This window comes from Camellia sinensis, chromosome 2 (assembly GCF_055761805.1).
Source record: "Camellia sinensis isolate YWXY chromosome 2, ASM5576180v1, whole genome shotgun sequence".
Classification (NCBI taxonomy): Eukaryota; Viridiplantae; Streptophyta; class Magnoliopsida; order Ericales; family Theaceae; genus Camellia; species Camellia sinensis.
The window spans coordinates 90,942,635-90,951,662 of record NC_138962.1 but is presented as its reverse complement, the minus strand read 5'-3'; the positions used below and the strand labels follow the sequence as shown (position 1 = coordinate 90,951,662).

General features: G+C 34.8%; 1 long non-coding RNA gene across 1 annotated transcript; it reads left to right on the top strand.

The window, feature by feature from the left end:
• Window positions 1–6,397, top strand: LOC114307796 (uncharacterized). The gene is made up of 2 exons (XR_003645246.2): window positions 1–644; window positions 4,478–6,397. It is a non-coding gene; the product is annotated as an uncharacterized LOC114307796 (long non-coding RNA).
• The last annotated feature ends 2,631 nt before the right edge of the window (window positions 6,398–9,028 follow it).

Below are 9,028 nucleotides of genomic sequence, written 5' to 3'. Positions count from 1 at the left end.
CCAAGTGTCACAGGAAGTCAAATATCCTTCTTGTTTCGGGTCCAATGAATGAGGAATAAAACCAGAAACATAACTCCATTTTTTCTGGCCAAGAAGGAAATTCTTCATAACACTAGCCCAATAAGCATAATTGGCACCAGTGAGTTTACATCTGATGGCTTGGATTTTGGTGTTCGTCTTTGTAATAAATCAAAGATAAACAGGTCGAAATATAATAATAACTAAAAAGTGGGCCAAACAAGAAATAAGGGTTTTTAATCAAATAACAGTACTGATAGTCAAAGTCACAAACACAGAGACAGAGAGAGAAAAAACCGGGCAGATGACCAGATGAAGCTGAGAGAGTATCGCAATGACCAGATGAAACCAAGAGACCAGATGAAGCCGACGAGATGAACTGTGATGAGCCAACAAGTCGCGATGACCAAATGAAGCCGCAATGATTGATTGCAATTCACAGCAGATGGGGTGCGACAAGGAGTCGCGATTGAACCGAGAGACAGAGGGCTCTGGGTCGACTTCGAATAGTTTTTGAACCAGACGAAAACTTTGAGTCAGACGAAGAACCAGATGGAGCAAACCCACTACGGCTGCTAGGGTTTCAAATCTGCAAGCTAAGGTTTCAAACTAAGCTTTGATACCATGTAAGTTTTTCTGAATGATTTGCATATTCAACTTGTTTCTAATACAAAGATGACAACCGATATATATAGCAATCCTAAACCTAATCTGAAACAGGAAATAATAACCCTCTACAATCAATCTAATATTCACACAATCAACCTAATTGACATATTTCCTTAATTACAATAATATTCTCACAATTCATACACCAAATAATCAAATCTATAAATCATTGACCCAATAATTACAATCATTTTATTGAAAGGTTCTTCAAACAGTTAATATGTTGAAGAAGTTCAAACCCTCTCCAAAAAACACACGCACACAGAAGAAATAAAAGCTATAAATGAGAAAAGAAATGACTGATTAAAAAGTAATAACAAGGTATGGGTTAAAACGAATAATTAGAGTTAAGGGCCTTTAAAATCATAACTAAAACCTAAAAGACATAATGTAATGGGAAGAAACTTCAAAGTAACACTACGAAACCTAAGAAGATTTGATGAAAGATTATCCCACAAACAAAGCAAGTGAAACTCAAAAACAAACTCAAACAAAGATGAAAATGAAATATTGCCTCTTTACTTTAACTACTACCAATTGTTCGTGCGTGGGTCCACTAAACTTGGCTTTAAATCTTTTAAGCTTAACAGATGGGTAATTTCTATTTAAAAGAATTGGAACCCCAATTTCTAGTGCAGAAGTAGTTCTATAATTTCAATGACCTTGAAGAACTTCTGGATTTTCGCAGGAGACTATAAAATCCCAATTAATTCATATTTATAAAGAGAAGAAAGAAGATAAGAGAATTTGATGATGGGTTTTGGGTGTGTATCAAACCCTCCACTATAGAGCATATCTAGGGTAATTCTATTTACACAACAATTCTACCTCATTACACCACTTTTCTAATTACACCTCCCTCAAAAATTCAAAAAACTTATTTCATCTCTTTACACACTTTGGGCTTGTTTGGTTTGTTTTTGGGAGAGTTGTTTTTGAAAAAAATTTTGGGAAGAGAGTTTAGAAATTTTTTTGGTTTGTTTGGTTGTATATTTTGGGAGAGTTGTATTTTTGGGAGTTTGGGATGATTTGATATTTTGGGAGAATTTGAGTAGATGTGTGTGAGAGAAAAAGTGATTGAGAAGGAGAGGGGAGAGAGAAAAAATAATTGATTGATGTGTAAGAGAGAGAAAGTGATTTTAGAAATTTTTTGAGAAAAACTCAAACCAAACAATTTTTTAGAAATTTTTTTCTAAAACTCATCTCCCAAATGCAAACCAAACATACCTTTCTTTTTTCCACATATACCCTCTTCCCTAACCTCATCTCTTCTCCTTACATCAAGATCTTTCAAACCCTAACTCCTTCATCTTCAACTATTACAATTGCCCGCCGCCGCCACCTCCAATCTCCACCCCGCAACCCCACTGTGATGGCCATCAACCCGCACCCCTCATCACCACAATCATTACTCAATAGCCTCCCCCATAACCACCACTTTCGCAGCTTCTTTTCAACTTTCATATTTTGTTTAGCAAACCAGAGCCGAACAAATTTTGTTTATTTGGCAAGAGACAACTAAACAAACTTAGTTTGTTCGGTTGGAAACGACCAAACAAATCAAGTTTGTTTGGTTGTATCACACTGAATGGGCCAAATTTGATTAATTAGCCATGTTTAGCCATAGGAGTTTGAACAAACTTAAATTGTTTAGCTATCAAAGACCGAGCGATCTCAATTTGTTTGATAAACTAGAGTTGGAAGGAGTTTCAAACCCACTTTTTTCAAATAACTCAAAACTACACCAAAATGATTGAAATCATACCCAAACATCTTTTAAACACAAAAATCTTGTATATTATTTATATATAATGATTATATATACATTTTAAATATAAATTTGTTTATTTGTTTGTTTTTGTTTATATATATATATATGGAGAGAGTGAGATGCGAGAAAGGGTGGCGGTGGTTGGTGGAGGAGAAGTGTGATATTGGTAGTGGGTGATGAAAAGAAAGATGAAAAGGTGTAAAGAGAAATGTGAAGGGGAAGGTTTGGGGCTTTTAATCCTTACTAGTAATTTTACACAAGGATAAAACTGTAATAAAAAATAAAATAAAATAAAAATGATTCTACTTACACCACTGCTTTACCTCTTTACACCTTCATATGAGATGTTCTTTTTTTTTTCCAATTTTACCCATGTATGAAATTACATTTAAGGACAAAACACTAATATTAAATATATTTTATTATTTCCTTACACCCCTTAGTCTTTAATCCCTACTTTTCTTGTTCCTTTCTCAATTTTTCTTCTCTCGTGCACATCTCTTTTCAAAAAGTGAGAATCATAGTGTTTTGATCATAGAAGAAAGCAATGAATGAAGAAACGGTGGTGAAGAACAATCAAAAAAGTGAAATGGCGATTTTTTTTTTTTTGGGGTAGGTTTTTGTTTTGTTTTCCTGGATTGTTCTTCGACTTTTGTTCGGTATTTCAAAATCGAACAAAATAAAATAGTCTGACATCACATTGCCAAACAAAAAATATGTCTAGTAACCAACTGCTGAGTAAAAGATACATTTACAGTAACCCAAGGTCTAATTTTTTTAATTTGTTCGACTACTCATTATCGTGTATTTCCAGTTTCATTTTTTTATATTTTTTTTTCTTAAAATGACTATGCTTCTACTCATTACAACAATGCAAGTACTGTAATATTAATGGACTCCAATCATAAATTCATTACAGACGAGATTTGTTAAGTATTTTTTATGAAAACTGTTTTTTTTAGAACAACAACATATTGATGAGAAAAAAAAGTTTGTTTGGTAACATGGCACTAGATTAATTCAAATTCATTAGCATTGTATTACCGAATAGGCCCGACATAAATTTCAAAATCATTGTTTGGAAGAAAGTGGCTCTGTAAAGGTATGGCAACAAAACATTTGACAAATCTATTTTTTTCGGCAAGATAACACTGGAGGAATGTAAATTGCTTAGCACCGTGTGACCAAACAGGCACTTCACTATAGGCTCCATTCATTGTCTTCCCTACGTCTTTCTCTTTCCCCTTGCTACGTCTTTTTCTGTTCCCTTATTTTCCCTCCAAAAACTATTGGTGTAAAGAGATGAATGGGTTTTGAAAAATCTTACTTTAGGGTTAGTTTTGGTAATATAATAGGTGTAATAAGAATCACATTTTTTTTTTAGTGATGTAATGAAATGGAGGGTGTAAAGAGGTAAAGTAATGGTGCAAGTAGAACCACTCTAAAATAAAGGGTGTAATGAACTATAAGTGTTGTGTACGTAGAATTTCCCCTAACACATTCTATTGTATTTCTTGCTTGTTCCCATGAGGCTCCCATTTCTTGGAATTTCTTTTTTCTTTTTCTTTTTTTGAAATATAAATGATAGGAAGGCAAGTTATTGGGTGTCCTTATTATCCATTGTTTATAATGTTTCTTTAAATAGTGATTCTATGGATAGAAGGGTCTGGTCTAGACCTATAAGGATTGGATTCAGACCAGATATGGAGTAACCCGAATCCAATCCGATTATGGCAAATCGGATAAGAGATCATCCGAATCCATATCCGATTCCGGACATCTGATCTGAAAATCCAATCCGATCCAATCTGATTTTATTTTCATCATATCAACATGCATTCTGGTACGGCAATCTTAACAAATTAGTAAGCCCTCAAACTCAATTCAGTCAATGCTCTTCTTAGCTTTGCACTGATTTTCTGAACTTGGATTTTGCCGTAAACTTGCACATAATGTATGTATATAGTAGTTTTGTATGTATCTGAGTGCCAAATGCAGACATTTTTTTCATGTATTCAGGTGTACTTCTTGGTTCACTTAATGAACTTATTTCCATTTTCTCAAAATAACAACAGCAAATGGTAAATTAAAATCAAGATGCTGTTCTTTTAGAGGACGAAAATGAAAATAAATAAAGAAGCACGCAAGGCTTCCCCTTGATAGCAAGAGTTCTCCAATCACAATTCGCTATAAGAAGCATGCAATCATTGATTGATACACTGTACAGGCTTCGAGTAAAGGTTCAAAACTGTACTTAATCAAAGCAACTCTTTCAAATTTGACGGAATATTACCTCTCGACATTCAAGTTTCCTATTTCAGTGGAGAAGGAACTTACAGAATTGCAGAGGAAATTCTTATGGGAGGATGGAGAGGTAAAAAAGAAACTGGATCTTGTTAGTTGGAATGAAGTGCTTTTAAGGATCATGGAGTCTTAGGAGTTGGCTCTCTGAGAGTTAAAAATGAACCTCTTTTGTCTAAATGGCGATGGAGATTTGGGATGGAAAAAGGGACTCTATGGAGAAAGCTGATTTATGAAAAATATAGAGGTAAATTGAAGAGCTGGTTTCCAAGGGAGGGAGTTGAGAAAAGCACAGCAGGTAAATCAGGGTTTAAAATAACTATATCGGGATATGTAACGGCATCGGTGATATGATCATATATCGGCCGATATTGGATAGTAACGGACAGTATCGGCCGATATATCAATGAATAACGGTATCGGAAGGCCAAAAACCCATTACGTAATGGCCAATATGATACGTAATGGACGATATTTAAAACCCTGGGTAAAGTATTAAGAAGAAATCTTTCTATAGTTGTAGGGGATGGCCGATCTATCAAATTTTGGACTGATCTGTGGATTGGGGACAAAATTCTCAAAGTGGCATTTCCAAGACTGTTTTCTTTGTCAGTCCAAAAAGACACTTTTGTGGTTGATTTATTTACAAGGACTTCTGGTGCTCCTTGCTGCAAGCAGTACATGAACTTTTGTCTCGATTGAAATCCACAAAGATGGATTCAAGTATGGACAATAAATTGATCTGCAAGGCTGAACAAAATGGCGTCTTCTCTGTTAAATCTGTCTGCAGTAACTATGAGAATCTCACAGGACTCGATTAGGACTTCATTTGAATCATCTAAAAGAACTTCATATCTTTAAAAATTCAGATTTTCTATGGGCAAGCCTTACAAGGCCGAATTGCAACTCAAGACCTCTTGATTAAACGGAACATCATTTCATCACAATCCAATCCTTGCTGTGTTTTCTGCAGGTTTGAATAGAAGAGGCTGAGCACATGCTTCTGTTATGAAATCATGCTTGGAAGCTTTGGAGTGATATTTTAAAATGGTGAGATTTAAAGTGTGTTTGCCCAGGTTCTTTGCATTCATTATCTGCATGGTGGTTCAACATGGGCTTCATAGGTTGCAAGAAATTAATCTGGGAATCCTTTTTCTACTTAGTTTTATGTCCCTTTGGTTATCTAGAAATGCTGCAATTTTCAAGGGCTTAACTGATCTGGTGAAGGTGAGAGCAACCAAGTGGGTAAATGCTAATTCCAAATATGATTGCTACTCCCTTAACCATTGGGACTGGTTGTACAAAACAGCCACTGCATAATTTTCCCTAGGGTGCTCTGGTTCAATGCTTTTCTTTTCTTTTCTTTTTTTTTGTTCTCTGCTCTTTGTTTCTTTGGCATGCTTGAATCTTCCATGGTTAGGCCACTGCCTATTCCTACCACTTTCAGGCTGGTTTGAGCATCTTCTTCCCTTGTAATGTTTTATTATCCCAAGAAAATATTACTTTTGCTGATTAAAAAAAAAAGAAGTTCAAAACTGTAATCGGATCAGATTTTTAATCAGATGGGATTCAGACTTATCCAAATCCGGTTTGATAATAATCAGATTCGGATTATCAGATTGGACTTATGTTAACATATTCCCATTTTTTGGATCGATGTTTGGATTAAATTCAATCCATTGACAGGCCTAGTATGGTCCATTCATTCCTTGGGTTTATTCTCTTGCAAATATTTTTTCCTTAAGTTAATTGATAATTCTAATATTCCTCTTTTAGATCCTCATAAAGTTATTTGGAGTGCATGTGTGCCCTGTGAAAGTTTTAAGTATTTTCATGGTCACTCACGCGTAATAGGAACAATACAAATGCTTTGTTCGAAATAAGGAGACCCAACTATTTTGTGCTTCCTCAGTGCTGTATTTTGTGCAGGAAGGATGAAGAAAGAATAGACCAGTTTTATTTTATTTTTTTCCATTGTCCTGTGACCTTATCATTGTTGGTAAATTGTTTTGTCTGGTGGATATGGAGTGGGTGACTCCTCTTGCATGCAGATGTTGTTAATTAGCATTAACAAGAAAGGTCAAGCTCTTGGGGATTGTTTTTCTTTTGCTATATTTTGGAAGATTTGGTTGGTAAGGAATGCAAGGATCTTTGAAGACAGATTTAGAGATCTAGAAGTATTATGCAATAAGATTTGTCATTTATTCTTTAGGGCTTCAATCTCATCTCCTTTTAATGGGAGTCCTTTCTTATTGATTAATAGGGATTGGAGGGTCGTGTGTAATTTGTGATTTGTGTCCTCCATCTCCTCTCATACTCGTCACTTTTGTCTTCAGCCAGAAAATCTAAGTGAATTTTAATGAATTTTTTTGAATTAGCATCATCAGATATGTCAAGCTAAATTTACCTTAGCGAATCCAAGACCCAATTAGATAGATTGTTTTGTTCAAAACTAAGAGTGAATTCCCATCCTGTTCAAGAGAGAAAATAACTTCAGGTATAGAGATAAAAAGCCTCGACTTATCGTCATCCTATTGTAGCCCTTAAGCTTGGACTTCCCCATGTGCAAAAAGAGGAACCCTGTCACTACTCAAACACAACTTTTTTTTTAGGTTGGACAATGCATTGTAGGATTTTTCTTCAGCTTTAATTTTTCATTGAAGTTTTTGCACAATTTTTTGAAATCTTGAGCAATTATTTTGTTCTGTTATGAAGTTTAGAGGGTTGAAAGCCAGATCCCGGATGTTTCTGGAAAACTCTTTATCCTGCTACTTTATTGTAGTTGTTTCAATTGCTAATTGGTAATGCATTATGCATAAAACACCACTAGCATAAGCCTACTTTGATCTCTAAGGCAACCTGTTTGGAGAATGTAGTTGGTTACAAGTATGAGATGGTATTCAGGAAAAAAGGTGCAGAACGTATGGACAAGATTCAGTGTTAATACAATAAATATCATACCCATACATCTTGCTTCTTTTCTTCTTCTTCCTTTTTTTTTCTCTAGATTTTTTATAATTATTTTTTCCATGACTGCATCCTTCACAGAAGAAAATGATCTAGAAGTGAAGGGATCTATACCTACTTTTGCTATCCTCCCCATCTGGAAAAATAAAGAAAAAAAGGAAACAAACAGAGAGAGAGAATGTTGTAGACAAGGGAATGGCCACCTAATTTCAATGTCCAAATAGACACACCTTCATGCTTTTCTTGATCGTCCTTTCTCAAAAATCTTAATCACACACAATGTATACCCTTTTAAATAAAAAAGTTTAAATCATATAACATGATAAATAAAAATTTTAGAAAAGTCGTTCAAGAATAAAGCATATGAAAAAAAATAAATACTGGAGTTACAATACAGTGTAGATCTACTTGCCTATTGACCGAGCAGTAAATTGAAGGAAAAGAGAAGCTAGCAAATCAGCCAGAGATGTCAAATTCCAATTGAGTGAAGCAGCTGCATGAAGCAAACATAAAGGAAAGTGAGAGAGACCGGCAGTTAGCAGGATAGCTGTTAAAAAAAAAAAAAAAATATGAGCATAAATGGCTGCAACCAGCCAGACAATGAGCATAATGATAAATACTACTGACGAAATTAGAAAAGTTCAAGAATGATAATAGTACCACTTTAAGGCATTCATATTATTGAAGTCCTAGCTGCAAAAATTTTATGGTTAAGTTAAGAAAGTAAGGGCTTATAGATCAGATTGTGGGACTCAAAAAAATGTGTCCCATGCACAACTGGAAACTACATTAGAAATTTTGTTGATAACCATAAAATTTGTCAACGGAGAAGACATTCTTCGTCATTTTGATGGTCCTTAGACCCCAATGTTCTCTCTGTATTCCAATTACACCACTACCAGCACCCTGCATTTGAGGGACCAACACATTTGCATAATGTCCTTGTAACTTTGCATGTTCACAGTATTCATTGTGTGTAGCACCTGGCAATGTTTCACTTAAGCATCAATCTAGGTCAATACTTGCAAAAACACCTCTAAACAGAGTTCTAGCACCATACCAAATTATTTATTATTTATCATTAATGGTGGAATCATTATATATAGCATGTCCAGCCTATCAGTTATTTTCTTGTTTTACGCCCCGTAACTCTTCGTTATCAAGGGATTCCAACTCAACATCCTTTGAGTGAGATTTTGAGAAGAATTGCTCTTTGGAGAGCGTAGTACAATAAATGTTGAAATCAATATTTAAATCTACGGTCTTTTGGGAAACACTACAATTGATGAATACATAGGATGT